The 27955-nt window shown below is 45.2% G+C and overlaps 1 long non-coding RNA gene across 1 annotated transcript in view; it reads left to right on the top strand.

Annotated features, from left to right (window-relative positions):
• The window catches only part of LOC138521891 (uncharacterized), a 223817-nt gene extending 196655 nt beyond the window's left edge, over positions 1–27162 (top strand). The window contains exon 3 of the long non-coding RNA XR_011283160.1: positions 26689–27162. This is a non-coding gene — a long non-coding RNA (uncharacterized lncRNA). The remainder of the gene's footprint in view (positions 1–26688) is intronic.
• The last annotated feature ends 793 nt before the right edge of the window (positions 27163–27955 follow it).

Below are 27955 nucleotides of genomic sequence, written 5' to 3'. Positions count from 1 at the left end.
GCGGGCGCCCCTCTCTCGCAAGAACAGACATGATAACCTGTTCAGACCTGCACCCGGCGAACACCTATGTCAAGCCACAAAAATTCTGCATGACAGCGCTTAGGAAGTAATCCCACTGCTGAAGCAAGGGGACTACGTGGCAACCTTGGATATGAAAGATGCATACTTTCATATTTCAATGTTACCAGCGCACAGAAGATTCCTGCGCTTCAAAATAGCGAACCAACACTACCAATTCAAGGTACTACCCTTCGGCATAGCCTCCGCTCCAAGGGTATTTACCAAGGTACTAGCGGTAGTGGCAGTGCATCTACACAGAGATTCAATCCCTGTGTACCCTTATCTGGACGACTGGCTGATAACGGGGGAGTCCACCCAAATTTGCAAGCAAACTACCCAGAGAATAATCAATCTCCTGTTTGAATTGGGTTTCTCAATCAACAAGAAAAAATCAAGTCTCGTTCCAAACAAGACCAAACAGTTCTTGGGAGCTGTCATAAAAACAGAAGAGGGTCTGCTTCTTCTGTCAGACGAAAGAGCCCAAAACATACTGCTGCAAATACCTCAGTATCTAGTCGGTCGCTAAATAACTGTACACAAAGCAATGCGCTTGCTCGGGATGATGGCATCATACATTTACCTGGTCCCACACGCACGGCTGTGTATGCATCCAATGCAAGAGTGGTTAGCAAAACAGTGGTCTCAGGCAAGTGGTCAGTGGGACGATCTAGTGGTGGTTTTGCTAACCCTAGTACAAGCTCTACGCTGGTGGACAAAGGAGAACCTGTTAAAATGAAAACTCTTTCACAGCTCTACAGCGCAGCCAGTTGTCACAGCAGACACATCACTCGCCCATTACCCATTGGGGAGCCCATTACCGCCATCACACAGCGCATGGCCTGTGGCCACACATCACAGCCAAGAATCACATAAAACTGCTGGCATTGCTCAAAGCACTGCAAGCTTTCCAAGTGCACCTGTCTGGTCAGACAGTACAAGTCCTCATGGACAGCACCACTGCCATGTTTTACATAAACAAGCAGGGGGGCACACACTCTCCAAGTCTGTCCAGGTTAGCAGAAAAAATGTGGAAGTGGGGAACTCAAGCGGGACATGTTTCTAACATCGCAACCTGTTCCAGGGGTACTCAATTCTCCCGCAGACTCATTAAGCATAGATCCTCTACCCGAAGAGCACGAGTGGCAGCTCGACAGGAATATTGTAAATGATATCATCGCACCATGGGGTTACCCCCCTCTAGACTTGTTCACCACAAACCAAAACACATGATGCCCAGACTTCGCATCCAGGTTTCCCCAACATGGGTCCAAGGGGAACGCTCTGTGGATGAGCTGGTCAGGGAAATTTGCCTACGCTTTTCCCCCAACTCCACTACTGAGCAAGGTGATAAACAAGTTGCACAAGGAACAAGTGACACTAATCCTAGTTGCTCCTATGTGGGCGAGACAACCTTGGTTTCCACATCTGTGCAAATTGGCGATGTGCGATCCAATCAAACTCTCGTGCCCCTTCAACGTGCTCACACAGCACGGGAGGAAAACATTAGACCCTCAACGTCGGTCTATGAACTTTGCAGCTTGGATCCTGAAGTCATAGAGTTTGGTATAATGATGGGTACTCCCAAATTTTTTGTTATCGGGGGGTCAAGTCTGTAAACAGGGAGGATAAAGGGGAGAAAAGAAACAGAGTAACAGACTGACTACCCCTCTCTCTAAGGTCTGACGACACAACAGGTACAGGTGCTAGAAGGCTGGTGTGTGAATCAACAGCAGTGACCTTGAGGGAGAGACAGTTTTAAAACAGAACCGTAACAAATATATATAAATAAATCTCTTTAATAGGTACTGATAAAAGAATTTTTGTGGAAAAATATATACTGATGGGCTTTCATATCTCACTCATACCATTCATATCGGTGTAATCATTCTGTGACAATTGAGTGCGGCAATTGACAATTTCCTCAAACATATTAGTTGTTGTTAATATGTATAACAATTAGAAAAAACACAATTGGATTTTCTACAGGTCGACATATGTTTCGGCCCCTTTCAATAGTCCCATCGTTGTTCACGGTGGTCTAAATGGTTAGTGTTGGGCCATCTTCAGGACAGTGGTGATTTAATACAAGCTTAGCGTCTTCACCCTTTTTCGTATGAAAAGCCAAATCTGTGGCCGAAAAAATGGTTGTGGACCACGGAGATGAAATTGTAGGGTATCTTCTGTATTCCCCTAATCTATAACCAGGTACCCCTTTGACAGTGGGTGGAGCTTCAGAATTCTGTGCCTCTGACTCGTATCGTGAAGTAATTTCAGATTGGAGTCACTTCCTTCGACACTCAACCTCGTGGTGTCTTACTGGGTCGTTTAAGCGGAATGATGATCCTGCTCGGTCGGCATTTGCTGGCTTCTAAATGAATCCATCTACTTTTTACAAGTATCCTTTATCATGAAGCACACTCCTTTTAAATTCTGCCCCTCCTGGCATGATATGGATCCCTGGAAGGACACCCATAAGGTGTGCAATTGGTGCCTTACACGAGATCACTCCGAATAACTCTGTGCTGCCTGCCAGACCTTTAGACCTAAGACTCTAAAGGACCGGTGTACTAAACGTTGAGCGGCCCACGCCATGCAGGCCGAGGCTTCCATAGAGGTGCCAGCAGGCACACAAGAGGCAGAGGAGGAATTCAGCGCACAAAGTGACATCTATTTGTTTTCTTTTGTATTTTATCTGTGTTTTATAAAGCACCTTAATCCAAAAGCGCTGAACATTTTAAAACAGAGGTATGGTACTATAAAAGATGGTTAGACAGTAAAACAATAAAATGAAGATAGCAATCAATCATGGATGTTGAAGAAGATGGGTTTTCAAAGAAGCACGAAAGACAGAGTAACAGTGATAGATCGAAGTGTGAGTGGAAGGGTGTTAGGCAAAGTTTGTATGCAGTACCCTCTGGGACCACTACACACACTGTATAAGCTTGTACTACACAGTTTTGGTAACGTGTTGAGCAGCCAGGCTTATCTCAAGAGGGGTCAATGTGAGCTGTAGTGGAGTTACACAGAGATTCACAGTTACAGGTATTCAAATAAATTCTTACACTCAAGGTTTCTTGCATAAACAATTATTAATTTATTTATCAGTCAGTTAGAATAAGCCTTCTTCAGAAAGGAGCAATATAATAGTAACACACAAATACACTTCAATACGGTACACTCTTATTTTCTAAATCAGTAAAGACCCTTTTGGGATGGCCCACAGACACAACCTACATCCACAGGTAACTTCAATAACTAGGGTGCTGGGGACATTAATATCTTACTGTTGGCATTTAGAATACTCTTAAAAGTTGGTAAAAGGCAAAGGTTAATAGAACCACAAGAGACCACAAATAGTCTTAAGCAGGCAAATACTTTTAGATTTTCCTAGAAGAGTCATTCAGTTCAATAGGCTAAGCCAAAGTCAATGGGCAAACGTCTTGTATAGGATGAAGCATTTCTGGTAAGTAAATGGAAAAGGCTTTGCGCAAGTTCTTAGGAGTCTTTGATGAAAAGAAGAATCAAATGTAAGGCCACAAGCTGATTAGACCTGTGAGTTGCAGAAGTGACAAGCAATCTACAGTAAGAGGTAAGTTCTCTCAGACTCTTTACAGTACCTTAGAAATGAAGAAAAGACGCAGCTGATGACTTATGTTCCTGTGCAGCTCTGAAGGTCTCACTGTTCCTGGCCCTCAGTCGTGGGGACAAGAGAGAGGACGTCTGGGGACTCCTGCAATGCACTGGGACGGTCAAAACTCGCAACCGGCAAACTTCACTTTCAGTGGCTGTTCAGTGTTTCAGCTCCTCACGTCTACCGCAAATAGCAACACTGCTGTTCCTGGCTGTCGAGATGGACTTTCCTTGCTTCTGGGGTCCCGCACTCTGTTGAGGGGGCTCATTCTCAGTCAGTCCTGCTTCCTGGGAGTCCGGAGGATCTTCCTGAAGCTCTAGGCCAGCTTAAAAGCAACACACACAATCTGGTGTTCCTCTCCCTGGCTATACTGTTTCCCACAGCAACTCTGTGGAAATTCAACCAGCTCCGAGATGGATGTCCAGGTGGCTTACTTTGGAGGCGATTGGTCCCACCAACTCAAGGGGAGAAGTCGTCCGTGCAGGGGCTTCTCTGTCGATGCGAACTTGGTGTTTCGGCACTGCAGCAGGGCTTCACCGTGCAAACCAACGGTCCAGGAGTTGCAGCAGGCGTCCTCTTCAAGTTCTTCTTCGGTTACTTCCTCCAGTGGTCGACTCTGCCTTTCAAGCCAAAAGACTTGCCTTTTTTTCAGTTCTCTCCCATTCATTCCAACCTAGCTGTCAGTCACCAAGAAGGGTGGCTGTCCTTGCCGGACAGTCAGCCGGCCAATCATCTCAGAGTGCATTTGGGTCTCCTAGGAGACTAAGCACAGGGAGTTTCGGGCACCTCCCTCACTTCCTGCCTACCCCAGACACCCTGGAGCCAGAGGCGGGCTTCACTCGTGAATCCCGCCAAAGACAAAATGAACAAAGAGACCAAACCTGGTTTGGCGCGCAGAGTAAATCTCAAGAAGGACGTTTCCACAAAGAAATGGTGAAAAAAGAAGACCGGGGGCCATTTTGACAAACATGGCTCCCGTGGGTGCTTTACTGTAGCTGCGAACACAGCCCGCGGTAAAGGCACACCATGGTAGTTCAAACGAAACCACTGCTACCAGCCACTCAGTGAAAAAAGGGTAACATAAGAAATGTCACATGAGAAACTAGACAAAGGGGTTACTAGGTAGCCCCTCCAGCACTCTATTGTAAGATAGGGTGTGCTGGGTCTATAAAGTTACAATGGTAAGTAAAGTCAATTTCACTTTACTGCTCTTGGAAACAGTAGTTCATCCAAGAGAAGGTATTTAGACCTTTGGGAAATATGAAAGACTTCCCTGTGCCACTGCACTGAAGGTGCTGTGTGACAAAATGTAAAGATGATGCTTATGGAGTTTGTCAGACTCCACAACTAAAAGAAACGCAGTGTTCAAAATCACAATAAAATACACAAGAGAGTGGGAAAAAGGGTCACACTCTCTCCAGGTAAAAAAAAAAATCAAGTCCTCAAAATCCAGCCAGCAAAGTTGCTGGGAGTCTCTAAGGTGGAGGGAATTGGCACATTTCTGAGAATTCTCTGTAACACTCTCCCCCCCTAACCCCTCAGACTAAGGGACAGGATGATTTAATCCACCCATGGATGAATCTCCTTACTCCAGTCGGTCATACTTTCTGGAGAGACAATCAGCATTTTGGTGATTACACCCTGACCTGTGTACTATGGCAAAATCAAACCCCTGTAGACTGATTGACCATCTTAACAATTAAGGATTGTCCCCCTTCATCTGCATTAACCATCTCAAGGGTTGGTGGTCTGTTTGAATCACAAAAGTAGATCCATACAAGTATGGTCTAAACTTCTTCAAAGACCACACAATGGCACAATGGTTGCCCATCTTGTCTCAGATTCCTTCAGTTTCCTACTGATGAAGCAGATTGGGTGTTCCCTGTCTTTCCCATCCAGCTGACTCAGAACTGCACCTATACCTGTATTGGAAGCATCTGTCTGTACAATAAAGGATTGGCTGTAGTCAGGAGCTCTTAAGACTGGAGCATGACAAAGGGCTTGCTTAAGTCCTTCAATTGCCTTAGTGGACTCCTCATTCCACCTGATCTTCTTGGGGAATTTAGGTGAGGAGATCACATTCAAGGGAGAAGCTATGGACCCATAGTTCTCAATAAAGTTCCTATGGTAACCTGTGAGACCTAGAAAGGCTCTCACTTGGATTTGAGTAGTAGGGGTGGCCCAGTTTTGTACTGCTTGTACTTCGCTAGGCAATGGCCTGATTTCACCTCCTCCTACCTCATATCCAAGGTAGACCACTTTACTCTGACCAATTTGACATTTGCTTGCCTTTGTGGTCGGATTGGCCTGCTCAAGAGCCTGCAATACATATCCTAGGTGGTCAATATGCTCTTTCCAAGTAGGGCTGAACACTGCAATGTCATCCAAGTATGCCATGCAGAAGTCCTCCATCCCATTCAGAACATGATTCACCATCCTTTGAAATGTAGCAGGTGCATTCTTTAGTCTAAAAGGCATCACCTTAAACTGGTAGAGGCCTTCTGGGGTTGAAAATGCTGTTTTCTCCGTGGCATGGTCTGTCAGAGCTATTTGCCAATAGCCTGAGGTTAGGTCAAATGTACTGAGGTACTTGGCTGAATCAGGTTTGTCTACCAGCTCATCTGTCCTAGGTAAAGGATGGGCATCAGACATGGTGACTGCATTAAGGGTTCTATAGTCCACACAGAATCTCAACTCCTTGGATCCTGCTTTTGGTACTACTACATCTCGACTAGACCATGGACTTGTAAATGACTCTATTACCCCGAGATCAAGCATCTTGTTGACCTCTTCCTTTATGTGGGTTCTTACATGGTCTGACATACTGTAACCTCTGCTTTTAACAGGTAAACAGTCACCAGTGAGAATCTCATGCTGGCCCCAAGGGGTCAGGCCTGATGATAGTGAAAACAGAGGGACAAACTGATTTAACAGAGCTTTGCACTCCTGTTGTTCCAGTGTCAGATCAGAAATGAGATTAACTCCTTCTATCTTTCCATCTAAAGGTTGTCCCCTGAGGAGGTCAGGAAGAGGCTCACTCTCCTCCTCCTCCTGATCAGAGGCTAGCAGCAAAGCTCCTAGGTCTGGTCTAGAGACATAGGCCTTTAGGCGGTTGGTGCAGAAGACCCTGGGGGCCTCCTTAGGATTGCCTAAATCCACCAAATAATTGACCTCTCCAAGCTTTCCCACAACCTTGAAGGGTCCAATCCATTTGTCCTGTGATGCCCTCTGCCTTGTAGGTACCATAACTAGCTGGTCTTGAGTAACCTCAACCATGTTGGCCTTCTGGTCATGCCAATGCTTCACCAGAACCTGACCTGCTTTCAAGTTATCCGAAGCTTCTGTCATCATGTGTGTCATTCTCCTTTGGAGACCTAACACATAGTCAGTTACTCTCACTGGCTTGTAGGAAGGAGCACTCTCCAACCCCTCCTTGATTAGGGCCAAAGGACCTCTAACAGGATGACCATAGAGAAGCTCAAAGGGACTGAATCCAACCCCTTCCTGAGGGACTTCTCTATAAGCAAAGAGAAGACATGGCAGTAGAAGGTCCCACTTTCTTCTAAGGGGTTCCTCTAAAGCACCTATCATGCTCTTCATTGTTCTATTACACCTCTGTACCAACCCATTGGTCTGGAGATCGTAGGCTGTTGAGAACTTGTAGGTCACTCCACCATTTTTCCACATGGCTTGTAGTGGGACATAAAGTTTGATCCCCTGTCAGAGATAACCTCCTTAGGGAAACCTACTCTGGTAAAAATACCAAGTAGGGCCTTAGCCACGGCCTGACCTGTGAGTCCTCATAGGTATTGCTTCAGGATACTTGGTAGCATGGTCTACCACAACCAATATAAATCGGTTGCCTGAAGATGTGGGAGGGGTTAAGGGACCAACAATGTCTATTCCTACCCTCTCAAAAGGAACTCCCACCACTGGGAGAGGCACCAAAGGTGCAACATTCTTGGCTCCACTCTTGCCAGATGTCTGACAAGTATGGCAGCTTCTACAGAATTTATGTACATCAGACCCCATTTTAGGCCAGTAGAAATAAAGAGAGCCTTTCCTTGGTCTTCTTAAAACATAAGTGACCAGCCAAAGGAATCTCATGGGCTAACTGTAGAAACTGAGGTCTCACTTCCTGGGGCACTACAAGTCTTCTGTAGTCTCCTGGGGTAGAATCAATAGGTTCACTGTAGAGGAGGCCATCCTCCCAGTACAACCTGTGCTTCCCTGGCTCTTACCTGTCCAGCTGGGAAGCTGCTTGTTGGCGAAGTCCTTCAAGAGTAGGACACTCTCTTTTGATCTCTGCTGAAGTCTGCCCTACAGGGGCCATCTTCTGCCAGTAATGACTGCAGCTCAGGATGGTCTTTAGGATCCAGATTTCCAATAGGGGGAGGTCTTCGAGCTCTGTCTCATCAGTAGCTGACTCAACCTATTCTGGTTGGATCTCACACTTAGCCTCAGCTGGTTGAATAGTCACTGTTGTGACTTTGGACTGTCCTCTCGGTGATGGCCTGGTTTGATGCACAGGAGTGCTATCTTTCTTGTTTCTTGGGTTTCCCCTTTGTCTCTTTCTTCCTGGAAATAGAAGTTGGCTCTTCCTGTGGACTGGGTGTTATAGGTTCTTCTCTAACAACCCACTGAGAGTGATTTAAGGTGAGCTCTCTGGCCTTCCTAGTCTGCTCCTGCTTCCTTTTACTGGGAGGCCTGGGGGTGCTTGATACAACTCCAAGAGTTTTTAAGTCATTCCCCAGCAGGACTCTCCCAGGCACCTCACTTTGTACACTGACAGGTATTCTTACTGTCATATTGTTGCACTGATGAGAGCTGGTACTATTGGAACCATCTGGATAGGGCCTCCAGCAAGCTTATTGGGGCCTTTGGGTGCCTTAGCAACATCCTCAGGTTTGAAAAAGGTTTCATCCACCACTGTGATGCTGGCCCCGGTGTCTCTAATGGCAGGGGTCACCTGACCATTTACAAGTACACAGTCCTTGTAGCATTCTTTTGTCTTATCTGGTATAGAGTTCCTTGCTGGGTTGAAAGAGACGTCCCTGAAAATATGGTAAGTGGTTTGAAACTGTATGGTGAACACTTTTGGTGGGCCAATCCTTCAGTGTGTTAGTATCCATGAGATAAGGGATTTCCTCGTGGATGTCATCTAAGGTTAGAGATGTAATTCCTAAGATTTTCTCTCCGGGAATGATGGGCACCGGGTCGGGGTTGGTAGATTCCTCTTCTACTCCTATACGAGATAGGGCATCTGCCTTGCCATTTCGACAACCGGGTCAGTAAGTGATCACAAAGTCGAATTCAGCGAAAAATAATGCCCAACGGAGTTGGCGAGATGATTGAGCCTTCGCCACCTTCAGGTACTGTAGATTGCGGTGATCAGTGATTACTGTAATTGTATGCCTTGCTCCTAGAAGGTAATGCCGCCAAGCCTTGAAGGCCGCCTTGATGGCCAAAAGTTCCTTGTCCGTAATGGCATAATTCAGTTCTGGTGCCATGAATTTCCGTGACCAAAAGGCCACTGGGTGAAGTTGACCTGTTTCAGGATCCTTTCGCGAGAGGACCGCTCCCATTGCCGAACTGGAAGCGTCAGTCTCAAGCACGTACGGTAGATCTGGATGCGGGTGTTTCAGGATTGGAGCTGAGGTGAATTTTTGTTTTAAATCCTGAAAGGCTTTCTCGGCCTCCTCAGACCATTGAAAATGTTTGTTCTTTCGCAGTAGAGCGGTGATGGGATGTACTAGCTGTGAGAAGCCTGGAATGAAGCGACGATAGAAGTTCGCAAATCCGAGCATGTTCTGAACTCCTTTAATTGAGGTTGGAGAAGGCCAGTTGAGGATGGCATCAACCTTCCGCGAATCCATGCGTACACCATGAGGGGTTAGAACAAATCCAAGGAACTCGACCTCAGTAACATGGAAGAAGCATTTTTCCAGTTTTGCAAATAGTCTGTGTTGCCGAAGTTTGTCCTGAACTGCACGGACGTGTTTCACATGTTCTTGTTCAGATGGGGAACACACCAGAATGTCGTCTATGTATACTAGGACACACACATCAATTAATTCTTGCAGGACATCATTCATGAAATACTGGAACGCCGCTGGGGCGTTACAAAGGCCAAAGGGCATTACTTGGTATTCAAATAGCCCGTATTTGGTGAGAAAGGCGGTCTTCCATTCGTCCCCTTTCTTAATTCGTACCAGGTGGTATGCCCCTCAGAGATCTAGCTTGGTATAGAATCGGGCATCTTTAACTTGATCCAATAGTTCAGGAATTAGCGGCAAGGGGTAACGTTTTTTAACTGTGACTTGGTTCAATGTGCGGTAATCGATGCAAGTCCTAAGGTCTCCTTCCTTCTTAGGCACGAAGAATAAGGGTGAGGCTGCTGGGGACTTGGACGGGCGGATAAAGCCATTAGCTAGGTACTGGTCTAGATACTTTTTTTAATGCAAATTTTCAGGTTCAGTGAGCGCATAGATTCGACCGCATGGAATCTGTGCGCCAGGTATAAGGTCGATCTGACAGTCGTACGATCTATGGGGAGGAAGAGTATTAGCTTGATCCTTCTGGAAAACATCCTGATTGTCTTGGTATACCGGAGGTAGCGGATTAGTCAGACTCATGATTGTTGTCACTTCCTTGACCAAAGGTTCCTTTGTCTGATAACAAGTACGAGCACAGTCAGCTGAGAAGGTCAGCCTCTTAGCACGCCAGTCTATGCAAGGATTGTGTGATTCTAGCCATGGCATTCCCAGAATTATTTGAAACTGTGGAGCCTTGATTATATCGAACACAATGGCTTCCCTATGTCCGTCCTGGCACAAAAGTATCATCTCCGTCGTTGAGTGCGTTACTCGACCCGAAGCAATCTCAGTTCCGTCGACAGTGGTGACTAAGTCTGTTGTTGCCTTTTCGCAAAGGGGAAGATTTATCCTTGAAGCCAATTCTTGATCCATATAATTTCCAATGGCTCCACTATCGATATATGCTCTGACTACATGCATTTGGGACGGCTGTTGGTGACTTATGAGGATCATTGGCAAGGCTAGGTGCGAGGTCTGGGAGTCCTTTTCGCTCGGCAAGCGGACCTCTACGCTTGTCGGGCGAGGAAGTTTTCCGACTCTGGCTCCGCTTCAACTTTGCTGGCAACCCCAACTGCTTTCTTGGGTGGTTTTACAGGGCACTCTCGGAGGAAATGGCCGGCTGAGCCGCAATACAAACACAACTGTTGTTGCCTTCTCCTATCTCTTTCAGCCTTGGATAACGGCCCTCGCACTCCTCCGGTCTGCATGGGCTCGGCCAAATCGGTGGTTTTGGATGCATTGTCTTTTGGGCGCACAAATACCCGAGTGTCCATTCTAGCTCGATCTGCCTTACGGTTCTGTAGTCTATGATCAAGCTGAACCACCAAATCTATGTATTCCGCACAATCACTGGGAGGGTTGACCACTTGAGCTAAAACATCCTTTAACTCCCCTCTCAAACCTCAGTAAAACAGGGTTGTTCTTTTGTCGTCCGGCCAATAGGTTTCCACTATCAGTCTATTAAAGGTTGCGATGTATGTCAACAGATCTTGATTGCCTTGGCGTAGAGACAAGAGTTCATTATCCAATGCCTGACCCTGAGAGTGGCGGGCAAACAATTTCTCCTTGTCCAATTGAAACCTCTGGAAGTCTCGCAAGACGGGGTTGTCCCGATTGACTAGAGGTACCAACCAGTCCGCAGCACTGCCGCTGAGATATGACAGCACAAAGGCTACCTTAGATTGGTCATTTGGAAAAGCTCCTGATCTACATAGGAAATGTAGTCGGCTCTGAATTATAAAAACGGCATACCTTTTTGGGTCTCCTGCAAAGCGTTCAGGAGGTGCCAAAGGTACGGCTCCTGGAAGGACCACTTGGACTGGATTGCTTGGTGTAGTCGGTACCATTGACCCCTAACCTGGTAACGGTGTTTGCCCCACCTGTGATTGAAGCAATTGTCTGGCGAGCTCATCAGTACGATCCTTGGCCACGATCAGTTCTCTCCTCAAAGCATTGGTTTCCTGCCGGGCTGAGTGTACCTCGGCCCTGAGTTCCCCCAAAAGCTGGACTAGCTGGTCAGTCTCAGAGGTTTCCATGACGCCCAGGTAGAGAATTTGTAGAAGGCTTTGCGTTCTGTCACGCTCACCTGGTCTCCACGGGGGCGTAGCATGTAGCCGAACAAATGATGTCTGCACTGGCGTAGCACTGCTTGAATGATGATGTCCTCTCCCTTGTTATCACCCCAGGAGGCATCTGCCTTGGAGTTTTGTGAGGTTGGCTCTTCGTCCTGCTTGTCTCTTAGCAGGGGCGCAGTAAGCACAGTCTTTCCCCGGACCAAGTTAGTTCACTGGTCCAGTGTGGCTGTTGCAGAGTCTGGAATATCTGGATTTAGCAGGTAAGTCTCTATGCCAATGGATGCTTGGTATAGATGCTCAAAGTCTTTATTGTCCAAGGTTTAAACATGTTTTGTCTTTTCTTTCAGGCGCGGTTTCGTGCTGAGGTTGGATGAAGAATTGGCTCTTCCTTGGATGCAGAGCAGGTTCCCTTCAGGTGAGTTTTAATGCGAATGAGTGGCGCTGCACGTCTGAATAACTGTTCGTTTTCGTACGCGACTAACCTGCTGTTTCCTTTCTTTCTGTGCAGGCGCGGCACGGCTCCAAGGACAGCGAATGGAAGAACCGCTCCATGGTTTTTCGGAGGAATGCAGACCCCCAGGTGAGTATTGGATGCCTGCGCGGATGCCTTCTTTCCTGCAAGGATGGCGATCCGAAGACCAGCTGAAGGCACGACCGATGGATGAGAACTGCAGGTAAGGCCTTCGTCGCTGTAATAACTCCTGTTCTCTTCTCTTTCTTCTTTCAGGTACCGATGGATGGAAATCCCAGAACGGGCGTGGCTGTAGAAGTTCGAGGACAGAGCAGACACGTTGTGCGTTACGCTGCAGGAGTGCAGAATAACGCAAAGCGTTTTCTGCCTGCAGGGCGTGGCTTAAATAGCCTTGCAAGTAGTTCCAGGTAAAGTAGTCCCTTTGCCACTCCCTGCCTTTCAGGTAGGTAGTCCCTCAGCCACACCCTGGGTGTGCAGAAAGGCTCAGCCTCACTAGGCTGATTAAGTAGTCCCATGCAGTTCAACCCAATTTATGAGCCTGGCGCCACCGGCGCCAGGACTGAGTCCAAGAAGTTTTTGGGCACTCCTTTGGGGCTTGATAAGCCCTTTTGGGTGTCAATGACTGGGGTGGGCTCACTACACACCAGTCTGACTACAGTTATAGGAAACCCAACCTTTGGTATAAGCTTGTACTAAACAGTTTTGGTAGCGTGTTGAGCAGCCAGGTTTATCTCAAGAGGGGAAATGTGAGCTGTAGTGGAGTTACACAGAGATTCACAATTACAGGTATTCAAATAAACTCTTACACTCAAGGTTTCTTGCATAAACAATTATTCATTTGTTTAGCAGTCAGATAGAATAAGCCTTCTTCAGAAGGGAGCCATATAATAGTAACACATAAATACACTTCAATACTGTACGCTCTTAGTTTCTAAATCAGTAAAGACCCCTTTGGGATGGCCCACAGACGCAACCTACACCCACATGTGACTTCAATAACTACGGGCTGGGGACATTAATATCTTACTGTTGGCATTTAGAATACTCTTAAAGGTTGGTACAAGGCAAAGATTAATAGAACTACTAGAGACCACAAATAATCTTAAGCAGGCAAATACTTTTAGATTTTCCTAGAAGAGTCATTCAGTTCAATGGGCTAAGCCAAAGTCAATGGGCAAAAGTCTTGTATAGGATGAAGCAATTCTGGTAAGTAAATGGAAAAGGCGTTGCACAAGTTCTTAGGAGTCTTTGATGAAAACAAGAATCAAATGTAGGGCCACAAGCCGATTAGACTTGTGAGTTGCAGAAGTGGCAAGCACTCTACAGTAAGACGTAAATTCTCTCAGACTCTTTACAGTACATTAGAAATGAAGAAAAGATGCAGCTGATGACTTCTGTTCCTGTGCAGCTCTGCAGGTCTAATTGTTCCTGGGCCTCAGTCGTGGGGACAAGAGGGAGGTCGTCAGGGGACTCCTGCAATGCACTGGGACGGTCAAAACTTGCAACCGGCAAACTTCACTTTCAGCGGCTGTTCAGTGTTTCAGTTCCTTGCGTCTACCGCAAATAGCAACACAGCGTTTCCTGGCTGTTGAGATGGACTTTCCTTGCTTCTGGGGTCCCGCACTCTGTTGAGGGGGCTCAGGCTCGGTCAGTCCTGCTTCCCGAGAGTCCGGAGGATCTTCCTGAAGCTCTAGGCCATCTTAAAAGCAATGGACACAATCTGGTGTTCCTCTCCCTAGCTATACGGTTTCCAACAGCAACTCTGTAGAAATTCAACCAGCTCCGAGATGGATGTCCAGGTGGCTTACTTTGGAGTTGATTGGTCGAACCAACTGAAGGGGAGAAGTCATCCGTGCAGGGGCTTCACTGACGATGCAAACTTGGTGTTTTGGCACTGCAGCAGGGCTTCACGGGGCAAACCAACGGTCCTGGAGTTGCAGCAGGCATCCTCTTCAAGTTCTTCTTCGGTTCCTTCGTCCAGTGGTCGACTCTGCCTTCCAAGCCAAAAGACTCGGCTTTTTTTCAGTTCTCTCCCATTCATTCGAGCCTAGCTGTCAGTCACCGAGCATGGTGGCTGTCCTTGCTGGATGGTCAGCCGGCCAATCATCTCAGAGTGCATTTGGGTCTCCTAGGAGACTAAGCACAGGTAGTTTCGGGCACCTCCCTCACTTCCTGCCTACCCCAGACACCATGGAGCCAGAGGCGGGCTTCACTCGTGAATCCTGCCAAAGGCAAAATGAACAAAGAGACCAAACATGGTTTGGCGCGCAGAGTAAATCTCAAGAAGGACCTCAAGAAGGTGCTTTACTGTAGCTGCGAACGCAGCCCGCGGTAAAGGCACACCATGGTAGTTCAAACGAAACCACTGCCACCAGCCTTTCAGGGCGAAAAGGGTAACATAAAAAATGTGACATGAGAAACTGGGTAACCCCTCCAGCACCCTATTATAAGATAGTGTGTGCTGGGTTTAGAAAGTTACAATGGTAAGGAAAGTCAATTTCACTTTACTGCTCTTGGAAACAGTAGTATATCCAAGAGAAGGTATTTAAACCTTTGGGAAATCTGAAAGACTTCCCTGTGCCACTGCACTGAAGGTGCTGTGTGACGCAATGTAAAAGATGCCTATGGAGTTTGTCAGACTCCACAACCAAAAGAAACACAGTGTTCAAAATCGCAATAAAATACATGAGAGAGTGGGAAATAGGGGCACACTCTCTCCAGGTTAAAAAAAATCAAGTCCTCAAAATCCAGCAAAGTTGCTGGGGGTCTCTAAGGTGGAGGGAATTAGCACATTTCTGAGAATTCTCCCTAACAGAAGGGCATTCCAGTTGAGAGGAGCAAGAAGCTGAAAGGATCGGAAGCGAGGCTGGGCACATATAGGATGAGGAACCACAAGTCTAAAGAGAGAGGAAGAACAAAGAGAACAGGTCAGGGTATACAAAGATAAAAGCACAGACAGGTAGTTAGGCGAAAGTCCATAGAGGGATTTAAAGACAAAGCAAAGAAAGCAGAAATATAGTCTTGATAGGAAAGAAGACAAAGTGAACTAATAGAAGAGTTAAAGACTGACTTTAGTGGAGCAAGACGAGAGCTTGGAAGACCAAAGAGAGTAGAAGAACAGTAAAAGAGTCAAGAGAAGATCAGTGAGGAAATTAGAAGTTTAGATGCCTGGAAAGTGAGGAAGAAGCGAGCATTATGGATATTATGAAGGTGAAAACGACATGAACGGGAAGCGAGAGAAATGTGGTGAGAGAAGGAAAGCTAGATCACAAGCAGTAGTAGAGATTGGAAGATTAGAGGGAGGGAAGGATTTGAACGGGGTGGAGGATGGGGGGAAGAGTGTTGGCAGGGAAGAACAGAACCTCTGTCTTACCTGCATTAAGAGTGAGAAAGTGAGAAGACATCCAAGATTTAATAGCGGTAAGACAGGATGTGAGGGTGCAGTGAATTTCAGGAGTAAAGAATAAGAAAGATAGAAACAGCTGAATATCATCCGCATAGAAGTGATGGGAGAGACGAAAGGAGGAGATAATAGCAGCGAGTTGTGGGGTGTACAATGAGAAGAGGAAAGGGCCGAGGACTGACCCTAGGGGTACCCCATGGTCAAGAGGGAAAGCTGTAGAGGTTTTGCCTGCCGATGAGACAGAGAAGGTCCGATTTAGAGAGATAAGAGCTAAACCAATATAGAACAGAACCCTTAAAACCAAAGGAAGAAAGTGAAGCCAGAAGCAAGGAGTGACCCACGGTGTCAAATGCAGCAGATAAATCAAAAAAGAATGAGAAAGGAAGAGTGTTTAGAATATCGAGCTGTGAGAAGGGAATTGAGAATAGAAATCACTGCTTTTTAATTTGTATGTAAAACTGCTTATGGATATTTTGAGAAAGCATGGTATACAGTTTCATTCATACGCGGATGATACTCAGGTGTTCCTGGGGATACAGAACCAAGAGGAAACATATGAGATAGTGGAACGATGTCTACAAGAGATACATGGTTGGATGTGTGCAAATCAGTTATTGCTGAATGCCAGCAAAACTGAAAGTATCCGTATTCACCTCAAAACACCATCTACAGAAGGAGAAATTGCATCCCCCTTGTTTATTGGGGACACAGTTGAATTTCTCCAAAAAAATTAAGAATTTAGGTTGTATCTGGGAGGACAATATGGAAAGTGGAGCTCAGGTGAGTGTGAAGGTGCAGGCAGCATACCACTCATTGCGTATACTGAGACACATTTTACCTTTTATTGCGAATGAGGATAGAGCGGTAGTTATCGGTACTATGGTTAATTCGAAGCTAGATTATGGTAACGCATTGCTGTCGGGTATTCCAGCTTGCCAACTGTGTAGACTGCAGTTGGCCCAAAATGCAGCAGTCAGACTGGTGTACAGCGCAAAAAAATCTGCCTCAATCTATCCTGAGAAAAGTCCTGCACTGTTTGCCTGTAAAAGAGAGAAAAGAGTTTAAGGTCCTCTGTTTGGTCTATAAGGGCGTGAATAATATAGGGCCAACATACTTAACAGATAAAATCAGGAGGTACATTCCTACCCGACAACTATGCTCCGCAGATCAAAATCTGCTCTGCATACCAGGCACTAAATGTGTGTACAAAGGGGACGGCAGATTCTCAGTCTACGGGCCCAGAGCGTGGAACAAACTACCCAGAGAAATCTGCGTCATTAAAACCCTTTCGGTTTTCCGGAGGGCTGTAAATACCTATTTGTTCTGTTAGGCTTCTGATAGAGTATATTTGCTAAGTAATTCTCATAAGATCCAGTGGACCATTCACAGATAAATGTCAATTGATACATCTGCGCCCAGTTACGATTGAGTTTGTTAGGTGCGCGTTACAAATACCACAATACAATACAATACAATACAAAACATCAAAGATAACAGGAAAGACTTCACGACCTTGGTGGCACTAATGAACTCAAAGCTCCTACAACTTGAGGACTTATTTAGCCGGACCAGCAATGAACAAAATGAGTGTACCAAAAGGCTAGATGTATCCTTGAAATCTTTAACTGAAAAAAAACGAAATGACATCATGGACAAAAAGCTGTTAGCGGAAGTTGCCAAAGAGGCCTTGTCTCTATTTAAACATGAAAACTCAGACTCAAGAAAGAGACTAAACTATGAACCAGCGGCATGTAGGAGCGTGCAAAACAAGGATACAGTGGACACTCATGGGTCGCAGGGTAACATTTTAGCCAACAAACCCCGCTTTGAGGCACCTAGAGCGAAGGTCCTAGATCCAAACATGGCTAGGAATGTTGTTGATTTGGGACCGAGCCTTTATGAAGCTCACACCATGAATCTGAAATCCAGTTCCATCACTAACTCAGAACTGGAAGGGGGACGCACGGAAGGTTTGGTGATTAATACAAACGACTTGAACCTGTCTTGTAATTCACCAGTGTCTAACATTGCTGAAATTTCATTTAACACGGCTTTTGAACAGACTAGAGGCCAAGATAACTTGGCACACTCTAATGCTCAAGTATTTAGATTCTCAGGTGACCAAAACTCAGGCCTCGGAGCAAACACCATTGTCCCAATTCCCGAAGATCCAAAGTCAAATGCCTCTGGGTTTTTTCCAATTTTTAATGGAGGCATCCAAGTCCCCCTGAAGGGCCCGAAAGTTAAACCACCGGTCCGGCCTCTTCCCAAGAAATAAAAAAATCAAACAGGGAGAAAAAGCACTTGCGCGACTGGTGCGAGAAAATTCTTGCGCAACATAAAAATCGTCCATGTAATGGCAAAAGACAAAATCAAGAATACCCACTCATGCCAAACGAACGTCTTGAAAATGAAAAGCACTGAAGAAAAATCAAAAAAGGATCAGGAGAGCGAGGTGATGTGCATTGACGATCTTTCAGTCGACCTGTTAAATATGTCAACATATGATGATGGGGCAATTGAAGAGTCCCAGGTTACTGTTAAACCAACTGCGAAAAACGAGGGCAAAGACGTTCCAAATATACCGGAGGCACAGGGAGTTCCAAGCAAAAGCGCTGTAGGAAGGCTGAGCATTGTGGCGCCACCTAACGCTGGAAGATTGTGTACCATTATACCAGCTACAGAGGTTTTGTCACCCAAAGAAATGCCCCCCTCGAGCCGCGCGTTCCCTACGTTATATGACAAAAGAGATGCTAAGCTGTAGAATGGAAACACAACATGAAAAAGATACTAGCCCAAATGGTAAAAAGGTAGAGCTTGGCCACCCCGCTGATGTTGGCAAACATAATATCCATCAGGACAAGGTTGGAGGAGAATTGGTTTTGGGCCAGAAAAAAACGTCGAAGAACAGTATAAACAGCCGTCTCATTACGGGTAAAGTGAACGAGCACAGAAGATGTGATAAGAGCTACTCTGTCTGTAAGATTATGATAGAACGAGTGGACTCTAGTGACAAGTGGATCTTAAACCGTAGCAATGTGATAAAATTACTTCACTATGTTCCAAGTTTACGAGCTATTGGTTCTGATGACGTGAAAATAGTAGAATTTCCAGATGAAGATCAAAACGATAAAGTGGTGTTGCATTTAGTGTCACCTATTATTGTAGACACTATTTTAGAAGCAAGTGCTGTCCTGCTATCCTTGGGCTTCGATGTGTACAAACAAGTGGATGCATCCTTTAAAGCACAATCTGCTGGTCAGGCAGGCACTGTGACTTTGTTGCCACCGAATGCGGATTTGCGGAACCAAGCAACATACTCTAAAAACTGCTCGCGCCAATCTGTGAGTCCGTTGCGAGGGACGAAAAGACTGGAAACGCAACACTGCGAGGTGTGTGAAAAGAGTATTGGCGATACGCATAAAGTCAAGTTTGTCGTCGAACAATCAAAGCCTAAAGAGTGCGTAAAAGACCAAATCGGAATAACCATAGAAGGGCTAAACTGTATTGATGAAGCCAAGGAAAAGGATCCCAAATTCATAAACCAACCAGAATGCAACTCCGAGTGGCAATGGCTGGCGCAATCTCTGAACACAAAAGCTCGAAAGTAATGCCAGAAGGAGAGTACCACACATGTGAGCCTGGTCGGTTCTTGGAATACGAGGGGACTCATGCATTTGTTCAACTTAAACTGGCTGGAGGGTTTGGAGATGGCTTGTTTTGCAGGAAACTTGGCTATGCCAACTGCCGACCGTGGAAGGTTATGAACTTGCGTTCAACCCGGCCATAAAGACTGATAAAGGGCGTCCAATGGCAGGTTTAGTAACCTTAGTCAACAGAAAATCTGGCTATCGTATTATAGAAACCATAAACCATTCGCCTTTCATCCAAGTGACTGTTATAGGAAAGCTTGACTGACTTAATAACTTCACTGATCAACTCACGTTAGTAAATCTGTATTGGAATCGCAGTAGAGCAGGCAAGTACCCCTTTTTACAAATATCGACAATTCTGGATTCCCTATTAGAAGTCACGAAATTTGCCAGTCTAATCATTTGCGGAGATCTAAACTTAGATTATTTTAAGAATTCTGGACCCGAAACATGAAATTGGCAAATGAATGGCACTCAGAGATGGACTTAAGAAAGCCGCACATGCTAAATGGGTGCACTCCTGGAGACATACCACCTGCACCAACATGGCGGCGAGCAGACCATAAAGCAAACATCGATTACATGTTTGTCTCGGATGATCTCCACTCTAGAGTGAAAAGCATGAAGGTGATACAAATGGTCAATAGTGAACATGACATGCTACGAATGGAACTAATAACTTACGGCAGCTCGATAAGAACCAGATGGAACCATAAAGTCTCAGTGGAATCTAATAGGGTAAGACTGAGATTAGACGAATCTGATGTCTCTTATATCTCAAATAAGTTTTGCATGGAGAGCTCAGCTGTGGAATATGGTCACCTGTTAATGCAGTTTAAGACAAAAAAAGTAGGTTCAAGACACCCGAACTTTGTTCGCAAACACTGCTTTGACCTCGAAATACTGAAAAGGAAGTGCCAGATGCGCTGTGAGATTCGCAAGATTCAAGGCCTAGATGTACAAGTGCGGAAATCTAAAAAACGCGCTGCGACACAAAAATATAAAAATTGGTTAAAATCGCATAAAAATCTAATGCTGCAAAACGATGCTGGAAAGCTTATGAAATAAAAACACTGGGGACTTTTGGAGAATAATTAATAACACACAGGTGCCACAAAAGGCGCTTCAAACCAGCTTGGTGACTGAGACTGAGTGGATCTCACACTTTAGTGAGTTATACAGAAAAGGTGGGCTCTAACCTTTTTAAGAGAGGACATTGTGAGCATAATCACAAAGGCAAAAGGATCTAGAGCCCTTGGTCCTGATGGTTTAACAAATTTCACTATAAAACAACATCCTGAAATTTGGGCAGACTTCTGCTTTGCATTGTTTGAAAGGATCAACATGCAATGTTGTACGCCTAGTTCCTGGAAAACCGCGATCATCGTTCCAATCTTTAAAAAAGGGAACCGAGCTTGTCCAAAAGATTACTGCCCAGTAGCTCTATTAGATGTGTTGGGAAAGATCTACACAACCTTATTACAACGGAAGCTGGTTGACTGGGCAATAAAATCTAAGCATGTGGACTTGAGACAAGCGGGCTTTGTGAAGAATGTTGGATGCGCGCTAAACCTTCTGTTGTTAAATCTAGTCAAGATGGAGGCCTTGAGAACAAACACGAGGGTCTATCTCGCATTCATCGACTTCTCTTATGCCTTTGATAGCATTGACCGTGAACTATTGTGGAGTAAATTGCGGTCCTGGGGTTGTCCAGATGGCTTGTTGGCAGCTATCAGAGAGTTACACACAGAGACAACCATCAGTATCCGGCTAGATCAAACTGGCATTCTCTCTACGGAGATTGAAACCTTTAGGGGATTAAAACAAGGTTGTCCCTTGGCTGCAGCGATATTTAGCCTGTTTCTCTCTGACATTGGAGCTGCCATAGACGCTGTGAAATCATTTCCTCCAAAAATACATAGGTCACATCTCAGTTGGCTTCTGTATGCAGATGACCTGATCTTGTTGGATGTAACTCCAATAGGTCTTCCGAGAAAATTAGATGCAGTGGAAGCCTATGTGAAATTAAATCATCTACACATTAACACAAAGAAATGCAAGATCCTATTACTCCACAATCTCAAAGCTGCAAGGAATACCATCTGCAAGAGGGCTTCTTGGCAATTGGGCCAGGAAACACTGAGAATATCAAACAGCGCAACATATCTTGGTATGCTAATAAGCGCAAGTATTTACGACGGCCCATGGATCCTAGACACCAAGAGAAGTGCAGACACCTTGCTAGCCAAGCGCTTGTCCTGAAAAACAAATGTGGGAAGTTCTCGCTGAAACCAGTGATGAACTTTTACCAACAGAAAGTAATTCCAGTTTTAACTTATGGAGCAGAAAATGCATTTGGTTGTCCATACGAGCTGTGGTCAACTCTTGAAAACATCTTTTGGACTAAAGTGTTGGGGCTGCCTAAAGGCATATCGACAGCCTGCATATGATACGAGCTATCGCTGATTTCATTGCATGCGAGGATTTGTTGAAACATGTTGTCACTGTTTCGGAAAACAAGTTCTTTAGAGAAAATTCCACTATTTGAAATTTTGCACAGCGCAACCTCGAATAAGAATGACATATTGTCTCAGTGGATTGGTCGTTGCGAAAGGCTTCTTGAAGAGTTTGATATCAAGGTATCAATGTTACATGAAAACCCAGACCGAGCAAAGAAAAAAGAAAAAAATTTGGCAGGCTGACTGGGAACTGACTAGTGAACAGAGAGGTGCAAACAAGCTTATGGAGGACGCACCTGGCAAGGCCATGGGCTTTAATAAACTCCAACGATATGTAGAGCTTTTTCCGGACACAAACGCAAGGAGACTGTTCATGCTTTTTCACCTGAATGCCTTTAAGACAAAGAACGCCTTTGAGTATGGTCAAGTAACACAAACCTAAATCCATCATGTAGGTTTTTTGCAAAAGAAAACAAAACACTTAAACATCTGCTGCTGTTTTGCTGTGAACTCCGGACAGTCAGAACGACACACTTGGGACCTCTGATCTCAAAACTTCCCTCGTTGAGTGCAGACGAATGGTGGCAAAAAATGTTCAATGGCATGGATATGAAACTGCTAATTCCATTAACGTTCTTGCTAAATGAGATTGAAAAACTGTTGGTGTCTGAATCACTCTAGTGTACAATGAGAATTAACTTTAAAGCCTTGCGAGATTGGTCGACGAAATGGTCAAAGAGAATTTTGGAAGGGCGGGAGGGACCTCCTTAATTTTTAATTTTTAGGTTTGTGATATTTTAAATGTTTACGTTTGTAAACCAATAAAATTAAATTTTAAAAAAAAGAAAAAAAGAAAAAATTGGAGACAGAGAGAGAGGGCGGAGAAATTGGAGACAATCAGGGGATTAGCTATGGGTTTTTTTAAAATGGGAATGATAGTTGCATGTTTAAAGGAGACAGGAAAGACGGACGTCGAGAGGCAGGCATTAAAGAAAGAGACAAGATATGGTATTAGAAGAGGATAGACATTAGGTATGAGAACAGAGAAGAACATCAGTGTTGGAGATAGGAGCGAAGTGAGAGATAGAGGCAGAAGGGGTAGAAATAGAGGGAGGTGATGAGCCTAAAGGAAGAGAGGCTTCAATGTTTTGACGAAGAGAGAGAACCTTCGATGAGAAGAAGTGAGCGAAGTCAAGAGCGGACACAGTGGAGTTAAGAGAGTGGTCGGGTGTGGGAGGAGAGAGAAGGCGTGCAAGGGTTTGAAAAAGATGCCTAGGGTGGGCAGATTGAGTGTGAAGAAGATCAGAAAAGTAGACATGCTTAGCAGAGAGTAGTCAGTCATCATAAGGAGTGTGATAGGAGAAGAGGAATGATCAGGTCCAGATTTGGATTTGAGCTGCCGCCTTTCGAGTCGGCAGAGAAAGCGTTGCATAGAGGTTGAGAGGGTTTCCGAGTAGGCTGGAAAGCAGATGAAGGATAGAGTTGATCCAGGGAGAGAGAAAGAGATGAGGAAATGGCAGAAGCTGCCTCATCAGCATTGAGAGTAGAAAAAGATGAGAGAGAAGGAAGTCTAGCAGAACAGTTGTCAAAGAAAAGTGTAGAGTTAAAGCTGCGTAGGTCACACTGAAACATTTTTTGTGGAAGAGAGAGAAGTAGGGAGCACTGGGGAATGGAGGAGAGTACTGATACTGAAAGTAGATAGTGGAAAGATCAAAGATGAAACAGGAACAGCAGCTTCCCAAGTGCCAGTCCCCCTCCGAAAGGCATGCTGGTGGCATCGCTATGGAGACCACACCTGGCGACAGTGGCACACACAGCCATAAAAAACATGGAGAAACTCACGCTCACTCGAGGGATAAACACACAACTAAAAGCCATTAGACGAAACATTTATTTAAAACATGGTCACACGGAACAGAAACGCTACTCCTGCGAATCTGCCTCGACGCAGTCCTCTGCACCCACATCTCATGAATGCGATGACAGTCCAAGAGACAAATGTCAAGCGAAAAAACATCTGCGCATATTAAACATGGGCCACAAGTTTCAACTGTGCACTCAACTAAACATGCGCCGAAACAGACGCCCATTTCCACTACTGTTCACACCACCGAACGTACTGCTCACACCACCGAGCGTACTGCTCACACCACCGAGTGTACTTCAAAAGAAAAACAGCCGTGAAAACGCATACATTCCCAGATTTTGGTGCAAGCCCATGCAACTCAGAAAACATCACATTACACTGAAGCCTCTTCTCCTTTGTCCCAGGCTTTGGGTTATAGCCCATATCATAACCCTGAGGATGCTACATTCCCTTTCAGAGAAAAACTTACTTCAGGTTCTTGGACAAGGGAAAAATTCCAGCAAACTATGGACATAGTCTCTACCTTTGTATCTTTTATGGAAAAATACCCACTTACAGAGAAACAAATAGAATGAATGCAAGGAGAGCCTCCCTCTGAGTCCTCTGGGTGCAAATAGAATGAATGCAAGGAGAGCCTCCCTCTGAGTCCTCCGGGTACACATGGAATGAATGCAAGGAGAGCCTCCCTCTGAGTCCTCCAGGTGCAAATAGAATGAATGCAAGGAGAGCCTCCCTCCGAGTCCTCCAGGTGCAAATAGAATGAATGCAAGGAGAGCCTCCCTCTGAGTCCTCCAGGTGCAAATAGAATGAATGCAAGGAGAGCCTCCCTCCGAGTCCTCCAGGTGCAAATAGAATGATTGCAAGGAGAGTCTCCCCCTGAGTCCTCCAGGTGCAAATAGAATGAATGCAAGGAGAGCCTCCCTCTGAGTCCTCCAGGTGCAAATAGAATGAATGCAAGGAGAGCCTCCCTCTGAGTCCTCCAGGTGCAAATAGAATGAATGCAAGGAGAGCCTCCCTCTGAGTCCTCCGGGTACACATGGAATGAATGCAAGGAGAGCCTCCCTCTGAGTCCTCCAGGTGCAAATAGAATGAATGCAAGGAGAGCCTCCCTCCGAGTCCTCCAGGTGCAAATAGAATGAATGCAAGGAGAGCCTCCCTCTGAGTCCTCCGGGTACACATGGAATGAATGCAAGGAGAGCCTCCCTCTGAGTCCTCCAGGTGCAAATAGAATGAATGCAAGGAGAGCCTCCCTCCGAGTCCTCCAGGTGCAAATAGAATGATTGCAAGGAGAGCCTCCCCCTGAGTCCTCCAGGTGCAAATAGAATGAATGCAAGGAGAGCCTCCCCCTGAGTCCTCCAGGTTGCAGGTGGATGCCCTTTTACAGCCCCATGTTACTACCTCTGCACATGACGAAGTCATTGACGTAGATGAAGACAATAATGACTCTGATGATGATCAATATTGTGATGAGGATGATTATGCTGATGATGACCAATGCTTAATCCCCTGACCACCAGATGCAGATCAGTCAGTACCTGATTCTCCTGCGCATGATCAAGTCTTGTACAATGATCTGCTCAAAAGGGCAGCAGATCACTTTAGGATACAAACATTAAGATTAAGACTTGGTAGACGAGATGCTCGAAGAGAAATCTGCAGTAGGTCAATGTATACCTTTACTACAGTCACAAAATGAAAGGATACAGCCCTCTCTAGTTACACCATCTCTTACCAGGGCTGTTAACCCCAGAATTGAAAACACTTTTCGGCCTGCACCGTCTGGTCCTTTCTACATCAAGGGCCATCTCAAACCTGACTCCTTAGTGTTTACCACCACCCGCAAAAGAGCAGGGACACCATTAGCTTCTGCTGAAGCGCCCCCAGAAAAAGAGAGCAAAAAGCTTTACGCATTAGGGAAAAAGGTAGCAACGTCAGCCGCATACCAGGTGCAAATTTCTAACGCAACTCTGCTCTCCAGTTACAATAGGTCCCTTTGGTATAAAGGACAAACTCAAGTAGATTCTTCCCCAGACCCTATTCTTACAGAAATTCTAAAAACTTTCTATGATGGCGGACAGGTAGTGAATAATATTCCACTCGGGGTCTACAACCACTTTTAGCTCACTGCACTCTTCATAGAGGAGAAATGTCCCTTTGTATATCAGTCTGATCCCACTCACAAGGGCAGTACAGCACCGAAATGCTGGGCAATTGTCCTTATGAACAAGACTACCATCAGAGTGAACGCCCCATTCTCGTGTGAATGTGCTCATTGCATTTCATGCTACAAGTAACGATATCTGCACCACTGTTCTTCATGTCAATCCACTTCCCTCTTTCTCTTTCCATCGTTCCACCGTGCGCACTTCTGTGACGCTCATGAAATGAAACTTTCCTGTGGCAATTTCAATGTCTGAGCCCCTAAACTAGAGCAGGCAAGCTCGATTCCAGATAGGCTGAAGAGGTCACAGGATATTCTCTGACATCTTTTATGCCTTTATCTCAATAGACAGTTAGCTGAAGACCCCATATTATGTTATAAAACCATGCAACTTATCATGCAGAATCATCAGGGGAAGTAGCTTGGAAGAATATTCCACATGTTGTTTCATAATGCAGTTCTTGCTTTGGATATCTGTATGTTCATCGTTCCAAAGAAGCTAGGGACGTCATCTCTGTTATCTAGGTGGTCAATGAGATGTGATTATCAAAGTATTGTATACAATCTAGGATGTACTGATGTTGCAGGAATGGGTTGGAACGCAATTCCATAGTGGGCATAAGCAGAGTATTAGAGCACTGACTATCCTCATTCACAAGAAACATACATTTATAATTTTAAGGCAATGCTCTTCTTAACATGCAGAACTAGAATGGAAATATTCTAAAAGTAGGCAAGAAAGTATCAACATTTGTCTTTCCACTGCTTCACTGATCCTAAAATGGGTGCATTTTGTCTTTAATATTCCTCAGCAGAGAACAAGGCGTCCGTTATGTGTAAACTTGGTGTCCGTGGTGACAGAGGTGGGTGTCCCATCCCAGGAGAACATGTCTTACCATTCCGCGAGAGGAGGTTCTCCATCAAAGAGAAAACATGGCGTCCTGATCAAATTGATTTTCCAAGACATTTACTTCACTTGTTCCCTCTTCAGGGAGACAAGATTTTCTGTTTCATAGAGAATTATTTGGTGGGAAATGAATAAAAGATCATAATAATTGAGAGATAAAAGTCTGCTGAGCAGTATACAAGAAGCTGGTGATGACGAATTCAGGCTCTTCTGACTATTATTCTATCCTGGTATATAAAATTATTAAAAATGATTAATATTGTCATGCTTTCGTATGTTAGATGATTAAAGCCAATATGTGAAATTCAAACAAACCAATTAACCGCCAATAAATAAATATTCTTTTGATTGGACATAAGCGATCACATGGTTTCATCCATTTAATACAATATTGAAAGCTATAAGCGGCAACAGGGACATGTTTTGAATGGGGTAAAAGAAGCCATGTCTAAAATGGCCGACACCTTTCTGAGCCTGCTGATACAGTGAGTATTGTCACTGCAGTGCCATCTCAATGTTGCATTGTTACACTTGAGTTGTGATGCCATTTCTACATGGGAAATTCTCTTTTCTGTCCCCTTTTTGTCAGTCTTTTTATTTGTGAAGCCAACAGAGGAGGGGGGCGGTTGGGGGCAGAATTCTTCTTTTGGGCGTGGGAGGGGTTTGTTGGTGTGTATGAGTATAACCCGTGCAGTGTATACAATGAATCATGTTACCTTGGAATAAAACAAGAAATAAGGCACTTCCCATGACCCTTGAGCTTCTGATGGCAAGAAATTCTCTTGTTACCAAACTGCCCCCAGTGCTTTGTACCGTTGTTTGAAAGAGAGCGTGTGTGTGCACGTGCTTGTGTGTTCCTGTCGTCTCTCCATGTCTGTCTCTGTCTCCGTGTGTGTCACTCTTTTTGTGTGTTTCTATACGACATGCATTACTTACCGTAGAAGCATTTCTGATGATTGTATCTGCTTAGATTCACATGCTGTGCATATGGTCCAACATCCAGTGGTAACCGCAAAGTATTGCATCTTGTCTTTCGAGGACCGAAAGGGGACGGCAGCATAGGCGTGCCTGAAACACTATCCCTATCGTGACGTGTGTAGTACCCAAAATCCCTCACCCGCCGAGGTCCCTCCGATTGTATTTTTTCCTCCATGAGGGAGCCCAAGGCTATA

The sequence above is a fragment of the Ambystoma mexicanum genome, chromosome 13 (assembly GCF_040938575.1).
Source record: "Ambystoma mexicanum isolate Mex_15411 chromosome 13, UKY_AmexF1_1, whole genome shotgun sequence".
Lineage (NCBI taxonomy): Eukaryota > Metazoa > Chordata > Amphibia > Caudata > Ambystomatidae > Ambystoma > Ambystoma mexicanum.
Note: the sequence above shows the minus strand (reverse complement) of the source record. Positions and strands in the feature narration are given on the sequence as shown.